Raw genomic sequence first — 11,351 nt, forward strand, 5'->3', positions numbered from 1 at the left:
GGAACCAGAAGCCACTTTTCCTCCTCCTGGCTCCAAATGGCCATAAACTCAGCATGCCCAATTCCCATACTGACGGGGGTTCAATTGGAGTCTTTCCCCTGCTGTTTGCTGGAGTTTTAGACCCTCAAAAATCCACCTGGGAGGTGAAAAATTAAATTCATCCCATGGCTTAAACCAAGCCAGTTATTCCCATGTCCTGTGATCATTATGGGAGAGGCATATTGTGAAGGGGCCTCTCCCGATGTCACACCCCACCCCACCCACTCTCATCCTCCTGCCTCCCGGGGGCCATTGTTACTGAAGGGGTGCTCCCAAGTCCCTCGGGAATGCTGGGGAAGAAGCACTGCATCAGGATTTTCTGCTTTGTATGCAGAACCCTTCTAGAGGGAGCATCCTGGTTATCAACCAGATTAGCTTCCAGAGGAGTCAGAGCTAGGAAAGCCCCCGCTGGCCATCAGGACCAGAGCACACCCAGTAAGAAGAGACCCCACCACTTTATGTGAAATGTTGAGAGGATGAGGGAACAATAGGGTGCTGGAAAGACAGGATGTGGTGGAATTCACCTGAGCTGTGTATGCAGTTGTTTTGTCCCCAGCTTATTTTACACTGGTAGCTTTGGGAACTCCAAAGAAGATGACATTGTGATCCACCTAATTTCTGTGGCATTTGTGTCCACGCTGTCTCAGGAAGTTCTTCACTCTGCTGTCCTCTTTTCAGTGGGAACTACACCATCAAGAGCCTCACAGAGCCAGCGCTGGCTGGTTGTGCTGAAGTGAGCCTATTTATCTCTCTGATGATTGGAAATCGACCAGAGAAACCCACGAGTTTCCCCTGTCCCTAAAAGCCACAGGGAGTCATCTGGCAGGAAGGGATTTTCTTACACAGGACAATAAATACATTTTCAGAGGGATGTCTTGAGACAGTAAATCTCTCAAGTGCACCGATCTTTCTCTGCTGCTGCCATTGTGACAACAAATCTGGCCCTGCCAGAGGAACCACGTCACCTCCACCCCCGGTCACTGCCCTGCCCATGCCTTGCTTCCATCACACATTATGCTCACACACCCAGGCACACGTGTGCACACACACACATGCACACGCATCACCATTCCTCCTTCCTTTTCCCACCATCTTCACTCCCACCTTGATCTTTGGCTGGAACCAGCAAGGGAAGGAATGCCACGCCCCACGGTATACATGGTGCTGTCACGGGCCACCTCAGAATGTTGAAGAGATGCAACTTCTACATCAGGCTCTCACCTGGCAATGCTCAAACAATGGCCATGAGCAACTTAGGGGTCAGGGATTCTTGCCGCCTGTGGCCCCAAGTCAGGCACATGCCCAGCTGACGGCTCTTGACTCTGGAGCTGTCCTCTCCATGTAAAGACCTCTCCTCACTGCCTATGGAACCTATTTGGGGTGTGTGAAGCAATTTACTTGTGAAGTTTGCAGGGGAAAAGATGGGGTGGGAGGGAAGCCAGACAGCTTCTCCAAATTACAGGTTGTGATAAATAACCCTTATAGGTGGCAAATCACGGTGTGGAGTATAGAGGAGGTGGGGAGACTAGAGAACGCACCTGCGTCCTGGAGCCTCACAGGTGCAGAGAACTGCAGGTGAGAGGCAGAACGGCCCCCAACAGTATGGGGCGTCCCCTTCAGAGATCTGAAATAGGCCTGCTGAGTCAATCTGGGTGACATTCCAAACACAGGTGTGTCCCCATCTCCTTTTTGTTCTCCCAAATGAGTCATAATTCCCCAGTGAAACTTCTGATGCTTTGTCACCACAGGATGATATATCGTTATCAGCAGGCAGCGGTTGGTGCTCTCCAAATGAGACAGGCGTGGCTGAGAAGGGATCACTCATTCCCAGCACAAAAGCTAACAGAAGGCACCGTGTTAACATCTCCAACTCTTGAGAGAAGAAGAAAACAGACATCTGGCCTGTAGTCACCTCGAACACTGGGTAACTTCCCAGATTGATGTAAAGAAAGAGACGCAGACAGACACGTGAATCCCTCATCTCAACTCCATTTTACTACAACATCAAGGAAGATGGTTGCAGGAGGAAAGATAAAGGAGCTAAACAGGGAGATTAAGCTACACACAATTTCACTGTCTACAACTTCCTACGAGGATATAAATATCATGGGCTTCTGTACATGCATTTTAGGTTTGCTGCATGTGAGTGTATCGTGTGTGGATAACTTATCTTTAGGTGTTGTTCTTTTAATTTCTTGACAGATGATGGTTGAATTGGGTGTCTTCAGGTGAGCTAGGGAGGGGCTCTCCCACTAGGACTGAGACCCAGCCTTTTCCTTCTGGAATTTTCTGAACTGAGACTGAATGGCCATAGCTGCACGTTATGTCTCTGGTGCATCCATATCGATATCAAATTCCTCTTGAACTTTCTTCTGCCCATCTGTAGCAAGAAAAACACAAACACAAGGCAGTCACCAAGCTGCAAACAGGGAAGCAGACAGCAGCACTAGATGTGCAAAGCCAGCGGTCCACCATGGGGCGTGCACTCCGAGCTCAATCACCACCCCCAGACACTGCAGACCTAGTGTGCAGAGTGCAATCCAGTGGAGACATTCCACAAGTTCAGAATCCGCTGTCTTCTGGCTTCCTGAACTCTGTGCCCACAAAGGACATGAAACTCAAGGACACAGTCTCAACACTTCATATATTTTCTGTACATTAGTTTCTGTTCCCAATGGCCATAGTTTACATAAAGATTTAAAAATATTAGCTGTGCCCTTAGTTCTCCTGATATCTCATGTAGATACAATTTAAATATTGCTAAAGGTATTAACCCAATGGTATATGATATTCACAACAGCTAAGAGTTAAAGTAATACAGTGAGTTTCTCTGTATACTTCTATTGCCAATGAGATTTGCTTATTGTATTCAGGACTTCAGTTTTTATCATCATCAAGACCGAAAGACACCATTTGACCTCTGCAGTTGGACTGAACTTTCACAAATCTTACATCTTGTTCCTCCAAGGTAGGCTTAGAAATTTGTTCGCTAAGGAGGAAGGATTTAACCAATTCACACTGTAAATGATCCTTGGAAATAGGACAAAAGCCGGAGCAAAGTGAAGATTGGAGCTGACTTTCCCTCTGTGCTGTGTACCTCACTGAGCCTGGGCAACTTCTAGCCAAGTAGGAAAAACAAATACATAGAAAGTCCTCCAGTCACTGAAGGGAAAAATCTTATTTATTTATTTATTTTGATGGTGGTGTACTGTTTAATTTTGGCAAAGTCAAAAAGGGTGATCATTAACACAGCTCGTTTGTGAACAGATTTTTTTTTTATTTTGTCAATATACAATGTAGTTATTTATTGTGTCCCATCACCGAAACCTCCCTACCTCCTCCCTCACCCCCTCCTACCCAGGTGTGTCCCCTCCATTTTCTTGTTGTAAGAACTTCAAAAAAAAAAAAGTTAAATCAAAAAATGGGCAAAAGAGCTAAGCAGGCATTTTTCTAAAGAAGATATACAAATGGCCAACAGTCATATGAAAAAATGCTCAACATCACTCAGCATCCGGGAAATGCAAATCAAAACCACACTGAGATACCATCTCACCCCAGTTAGGATGGCTAATATCCAAAAGACGCAAAAAGATAAATGCTGGCATGGTTGTGGAGAAAAAGGAACTCTCATACATTGTTGGTTGGAATGCAAAATGGTGCAACCCCTATGGAAAATGGTTTGGAGGTTCCTCAAACAGTTGAAGATAGATCTATCATATGACCCAGCTATCCCACTGCTGGGAATATACCCAAAGGAATGGAAATCATCAAGTCGAAGGTATACCTGTTTCCCAATGTTCAGTGCAGCTCTCTTCACAATAGCCAAGAGCTGGAATCAGCCCAAATGTCCATCATCGGATGAGTGGATACGGAAAATGTGGTATATCTACACAATGGAATACTACTCAGCTATAAAAACGAATGAAATACTGCCATTTGCAACAACATGGATGGACCTTGAGAGAATAATATTGAGTGAAACGAGTCAGGCAGAGAAAAAGAAATACCACATGTTCTCACTTATTGGTGGGAGCTAAAAAAATAAACAAATTAATTTACCCAAAAACACACCAAAAAATACCGGGGGTGGGGTGGGGAAGAAGATATAACAACTATACTTTTTTTGTAGTTGTTACAACAAACAAACGGAAAGGACATTCTTGGGGGAATGGGAGAGAGGGAGGAGGGCGGGAGGTGTCGGTGAAGGGCCATAATAATCATATACATTGTATATTGACAAAATAAAAAATTAAAAAAAAAAAAAAAGTTACAGGAACACTGAGTAAGAAAGATTTCATTGTATTGTAAATTTTAATTTACATTTCTGCCTCCCTTTGAGGGATGGGTGAGTTTTATCTATCGATATATGTGCAGAGACAGACGTGTAATAGGCTTTCAACCAATGTTTACCAGCTATCTCACTGCTGGGAATATATCCAAAGGAATGGAAATCATCAAGTCGAAGGTATACTTGTTTCCCAATGTTCATTGCAGCACTCTTCACAATAGCCAAGAGCTGGAATCAGCCCAAATGTCCATCATCGGATGAGTGGATATGGAAAATGTGGTATATCTACACAATGGAATACTACTCAGCTATAAAAACGAATGAAATACTGCCATTTGCAACAACATGGATGGACCTTGAAAGAATAATATTAAGTGAAACGAGTCAGGCAGAGAAAAAGAAATACCACATGTTTTCACTTATTGGAGGGAGCTAAAGGTGAATGAATCAATTCACACACATACATACACACACACACACACATACACACAAAAAAACACAAACAAACAACAACAACAACAAAAAAAAAAACCGGGGGGGGGGAGAGCAAGGGAAATATCTTTAAAACTTCTCCAGTTTGTTGAAGGGTAAACATCAGAATCAGCAAAGGCATCCTTTTTCTTTTGCTTTCTTTTTTTAAATAAGGATATGATGGCCACACTGCAAACTCTGGGCTTTCCTTTCCCAGCCCCATGGGAGGGGCCCTCCTGAGAATAAAATCGAGTTAGACAAATCTGTGTCCCTGGGGGAAAACCAGACATCCACCCTTTAAAAAAATATTCTCAGGTGCAGCAAGAGTTGGGATCCAACTCTCTGTCTATAGGTGAAGTGACAAATAAGGCCCTGGAGTTAGTTCCAACCTCTCCTGGGATGTGGGCCAAGAGCCTCACTGCCACCCTGGCTTGGACCTGGAGCAGGGGAGTCTGAGCATGGACAGGAGAATCAGGGGCAATTTGAGGCAGAAAAGAAATCCTTAGCCAGGGAGACTGACAGCACCAGGCAGCCTGAGCTCGTCATCTAATATAAGTGTGGTTCATCCTCTTCCTTTCCCAGTGACTTTGCTTCATAACAACCAGGCCACAGCCCCAACAGAGGGGGTGGAGGACAATGGGGTTACTCACCCTCTCCTGCTTCCTCTATTGTCATCTCTTTCCTTCCTCCCTCTCTCTGACCTCCCCCCAGATAGATAGATAGATAGATAGATGGAGAGATAGATACTGATAGATGATTGACAGGTATATAGATAGATGATAGATATATAGACAGATGACAGATAAATATAGATGATAGAGAGATGGATACTGATAGATGGATGGATGTTGATAGATTGATGAGAGATAATAGATAGATGATAGAAAGATAATTGATAGGTAATAGATAGATAGAGAGATAGATGAAAATCAGCACTTATTTCAGGTGCATCTGGGTACATGATATTTCCTTTGCAGGTCCTTAAGCGACTTTTCTTAATTTTTCTACAGATTAAGCAGGTTCCACCTGGAGACCCCCAATCACACCTCCACCTGGGAGGACAGTATGCTGGCTCTGGCTTTCAAGCCTTGTTGGACTGATGGGGTGACCTAAAGCCAAGAATTGTTTTCTTCTATCTCAGATTTGCCACCAATGCCAAAGCAGAAATTTTGAGTGCACCAATGTCCAGGGAATATTTGGGGGCCATCCTTTTTAATCCAAATAATACAGGGGATAAGTGGAACTGTTTCCTACTGCATCGGGTAGCCATTTGCATTTCAGCCTACATTGCGGCTCTTTCTTCAGAGAATACTAAGGGGTAGAACTATTGGGAAGGGTAGGAGCTTCCTGTGGCTCAAGTGGATACTTTACAAAGTTTAATTAATGTTATCACATGAGACAGCAGACCAGGAATGCAAATGGTCCAGCTCCTGTGCTAACGGCAATAAGCGCTTTAGTACCAATAACATCAAATAACATCTGTGCTTTAGTAACACCTATGGCACTAGGAATTGTCATTTTTCATAAGGTGGTTACAGTCCCAAATCCTTTTCCTCCCAGAGAAATCTTGCATCCACTGTATAGAGATTGCAAAGGGGGAAAATTTGCTCTGATTCAAAGGAAGATGGGAGATTTTTCTTTTAGACTTAAAATGTCGCTGCAACCCCGAAGTTTCTGAAGAGTCTGATTCCTCTTTTCCCTTTTATAAGAATAGAGGAAAACAACAATATTATCTTTTGACAAATGATGACTGAAGATGCAGAAAATTATGTATATTTAGGGAATATATAATGAGACAGTAAGGATGGGTCATAAAAATCAATTTTACAATTATATCTTGAACTCATATCTTAAGTCAAAAGTGATTTATTGATTCCTCCCTCATTTGAAAAATATTATAGTATGTAAGAAAGAAACCACTAATATTTACAAAATTGTTACTTTCTGTTTACTCTATAGAGCAGAGCATTCCCTGGGGAAGGTCTGCCACTGTTGCAGAAGTGACACTGAGTGCTTCCCACCCAGCCAGCCAGGGATGTGTAAGCCAGAGAAGAAGGGACCCCTTGCAGTGAAGAAGGGGAACTAATAAGATTCGATGGCACAGGGTTCAATGCAAATGATCTAAGGGCCTGGAGGTGGGTCAATGTGATCCTGGGAGCCAGGAAAGGACAGTCCTGAATATTCAAGACTCAGCAGGATGGAAGGGGTGCTGGAGGAGAGCCAGGTATGCCCCCCCCCCGGAGCCACTCTTGAGAGCTTCTGATCCAGCCAACGTTCCCTTTGAGTGATCCCAATGATGGTGACATCAGCACGGGATGAAGGGTGGCCCATCCCCATCACTCCAGGGCAGAGGTTGGGGGCCCACTGGCAGCACCATGGGGCCCTTTCTGGTGCTGATACCCAGAGAGGCCCTCAACCATGTGTGCTGGGAAGACTGAGGGCCCTGGGAAGGTGGATTCCCTGAACATGTCCCTCTAAAGGGGCACGCCCCACCCCTCAGCCTTCATTATGGGTTTTTATGGTACAATCACTACCTGTTACTCTACTTCTTTTCTTTCCTTCCCTGCTTTGTCCTTGGTCTTCCCTAATAGAGTGTGAGCTCCACAAGGGCAGGGACTCCCTCTGCCTTGTTCTAGCAGCTTGCACAGGGCCCAACATGCAGTAGGTGATCAATTAATAACTGTTGATTGCAGTGAGTCCATTAGCACTGCGATAGGCAGCTATCGAGAGCATATTTTTATGTGGAGGACTACAACAGGTTACCCTGCAGGTAACCATTTCATTTCAATTTATGAGGCGGGTACCATTTTCACAGAGAGCCCAACAGGCCTCTGAGGGAGTGTGGTTGGGAGGTGTCCTGGCAAAGCCACTGTGGGGCCAGCCAGAGGTGCACAGTCACACATGATGCTGTGAAGAAGATGGAAATTGTGGCCACATTCAAATGACATCAGGAAGCTTTGTTTAATCAGGGAGGACAGGCGGATAGAAGGGGACACAGGTGTCTAGGGGCAGAGAACCAGTGCAAGGGGATCAGGGAGGTACAGTGTGCCCTATGCCATTGCACCCAGTGACTCTGACCCCAGGGAGTGCATAGGGGTCCAGCAGAGCTGGAGAAGCCCTGGGTGGACACAGAGGCTCCCAGGATCCACTAATGGCGGGCTCTCATGCCACAGAGCTCTGTGACGGAGCGGGGGTTGGGGGGTTAAGCCCCTGCAAGCCTTGAACAGTACCTGCCACCAACACCTGGCCAGGAAGTAAAGGAAGCACAGGCCTCATGTCCCAGCAGACAGAGCCTCCAGCCTCCTGGGGATGAGCAGCTGACTTCTGGAATCCAGGTGAGAGCTGAAGCTGGCAATCACCTTCAACTGCTCTGGGACTCTGGGGAATTTAGTTTCTCTGGTTCTCTGTTTCCTTATCTAGAAAATGGAGAATTAAGATGTTCTTTAAAAGTTTGCTCTACCTGGCTCACCGTGTTATATGCACATCAACTTCTTATTGCTAAGTTAAACTGCAGGCAAGACACTAATGACGAGACGTGGCTGTAGCTGCAAGGTGGAAGGGGTGTGGGCAGTGGTGTAGTTCCTGGGCCTCCGGGTCCCTGTGTCTGCCCATTGGTGACAGTCACTGATCATGTGGACCTGATTCAGAGAGCAGGGGGACCCTCTCCTTCATGCCGTTGCAGGTCAGCATGGCGGCTGCACATTCTGGGCTTTTACAGGGATGTCCCCAGCTCAGCAATGCCAGCCACAGAGAAGAGCCCACGAATCTCTGTAGCTAGTAGGGCACGAACACACTGGAAGCCTGGCACAGCATCTTTATCTAGGAGAGAGCAGCATATCTAAATTAGCACCACAGATAGAAGTGTGTCATGGTTATTGTCCAGGTGGCAGTACTACCATTTCCCTTATACTCCTGTTTCTTCCTTCATGAAGATGTCTGATGGCTCATATCTGGACTGTGACGGCTCCACCTGACATTTTTATTTAGGATTCTGCTGCTGAATTGGAAAAAAACATTGGCCACCTGGTTCCCAATGGTGGCTTTTTGTCAGTTTGAGCAAGTATTTCACCAAAGCACCTTGTACATTGTCCAGGGCTGCACAGTTATCATTTGTATCTATCCAGGGTTCTGGGATTCTATACTTTCCCCCTCTGTATAGACATTCTGAAAGTCTGAAGCTGACCGTGAAAATGGCAAGGGGGATATTTAAAACCAACTAGCTCATTTAATGTAAAATACAGCAACTGCCAACTCCACTGGAGGATGAGGAGAAGCCCAACTTCTTGATCATTATAGCTCAGGAGAAGAAGGGCCCCCATAACTGCAGTGTCCTGTGTGCCTGGGTGGGCCAGGATCCCCCACAAGCCCTTCAGACTTTACCCAACTCTGCCAAGTCCATCACCTGGAAGACCTCGTCTCGAAGTGAAAATCAAAATCCACCAGACTAGGCAGTTTTCACTAACTGCTGCATTATCTATCTACCTGCCTATTACCTATCTGTTATCCCTTCATCGATCTACCTGTCCATTATCTATCTATCTACCATACCGTGTGCTCTCTCTCTTTCTCAACAAGGAGCACAGGTACAAAATAGTCCCAAGCCATGAGGCTTTTCCCCTAGAGCAGAAATTTCATCAAACCACCAGGACATGGCACAGAGCCCCACGATGGCCTCAACATATGAAGAAATGATGCTGCCTGAGGCTTGGAAAGTCTCATGATTTAGTTCTGCTATGACCTATCACTAGGAAGCAACGCATTTATTCAGGTTTATAGTTTGCTACTTTCCTGATATCCTGCCTCTTCTTTGCAGAAACTGAAACACGAAGTGGCCTCTGCTATTGTATGTTTTATTATGTCCTAAGGGAAATGTTCAGTTAGACCTTCTTAAAGATCTAGTTGTAATAAGAGCCACTCTGTACTGAGCATTAAATAGATCCTCCCTCATATACTTAGGTGGATTTTCTTTTATAGATCATTTGATGGGAAATGTAAAATAGAGAATCATGAAGATAAAAGTAAGAAACTACTATCAGTTGAAGACAATCCTAAATGAATATTACAAAGCTCTAATACTATCATAAAAATCTACAGAATGAAAAAATGGTTTGATACACTAAAATTCTGTTCAAATGTATCTGTTCTGAGCCCAAGCCAGTCCTAATCACCCAGACAGGCCTGAGAGCTGCTAGGCCAACACGCCTTGAGTCAGCCATGCTGGAACAGGCAGGCGCCACAGGACCCCCAGCCCAGGACAGTCCCCACTTCCCAGAGAGGCCTGAGAGCCACCAGGCCCACACACCCCCAAGTCAGCAGCACCGGAATAGGCAGGCCCTGCATGCCATGGGACCCCCAGCCCAGGCCAGTGCCCACTGCCCAGAATTGGCAGTCCCTTTGGGATCCAGGCCAGTCATCAGGGTGGAATGAGTGGATTGTGATACCCTCTGCCACAATGACTATACACCAAAGGAAAGATGCCAGAAATATGAAAAATGAGGTAAGTACAACACCACCAGAGAAAATTAATAACTCTCAAGCTCTAGATCCTATAGAACAGGCAGTCCTTGAAATGACTGACAAGGAATTTAGAGCAACAATTCTAAGAAAACTAAATGAGATACAAGAAAACTCAAACGACACAATGAAATGAGAAAAAAAATACAGGACCTGAAAGAAGAAATGTACAAAGAAATCAATGCCCCAAAAAAGAACATAGCAGAGCTTGTGGAGCTGAAGGATTCATTCAACGAAATAAAAAACACAACAGAGAGTCTAACCAGCAGGCTAGAAAAAGCAGGAGAGAGAATTTCTGACCCTGAAGATGGGCTGTTTGAATTAACATAGGTGGACCAAAAAAACAGAAAAAAGAATTTTAAAAATTGAAGAAAATCTAAGAGATAACAGACAACCTTCAGTGTGTAAATATCAGAATCAGGGGTATTCCAGAAGGGGAGGAAAAAGGAAATGGCATTGAAAACATATTCAAGGAAATATGAAAACTTCCCAGGCCTAGGGAAAGTCACAGATCTTCAGATTAAGAAGACCTAGAGATTGCCTAATATATTCAACCCAAAAAGGTCCTCTCCAAGACATGTTATAGTCAAATTGGCAAAACTCAAAGACAAAGAGAGAATCTTAAAAGCTGCAAGAGAGAAGCATCAAGTCACCTATAAGGGAGCCCCAATCAGAATAAATCAGACAATTTTTATCAGAAAACCTAAAAGCCAGAAAAGAATGGGATGATATATTCAAAATACTAAAAGACAAAAATTGCCAGCCAAAAATACTTTACCCAGCAAGGTTATCCCTCTAAAATGAAGGACAAATAGTATATTTCTCAGACAAACAAAAGCTGTGGGAGTTCACTACTACACGACCAGCCTCACAAGAAATTCTCAAGGGAGTACTGGCTTTGGTACCACAAAAACAATCATCACTACCATGAATACTCAAGAAAGAACAAAACCCCCAGTAAAATAAAAATGCTAACAATAAAGAGGAAAAAAAGTATATCTACCATCCCAAGAAACCAACATATACAAAAGACAAACAG

General features: G+C 44.6%; 1 long non-coding RNA gene across 1 annotated transcript in view; it reads right to left on the reverse strand.

The window, feature by feature from the left end:
- Positions 1 to 2,012: 2,012 nt before the first annotated feature.
- Positions 2,013 to 11,351, reverse strand: part of LOC103608368 — a 22,447-nt gene continuing 13,108 nt past the window's right edge. Inside the window, exon 2 of the long non-coding RNA XR_552046.1 lies at positions 2,013 to 2,419. This is a non-coding gene — a long non-coding RNA (uncharacterized LOC103608368). The remainder of the gene's footprint in view (positions 2,420 to 11,351) is intronic.

Source organism: Galeopterus variegatus, unplaced genomic scaffold, assembly GCF_000696425.1.
Source record: "Galeopterus variegatus unplaced genomic scaffold, G_variegatus-3.0.2 Scaffold8349, whole genome shotgun sequence".
NCBI lineage: Eukaryota > Metazoa > Chordata > Mammalia > Dermoptera > Cynocephalidae > Galeopterus > Galeopterus variegatus.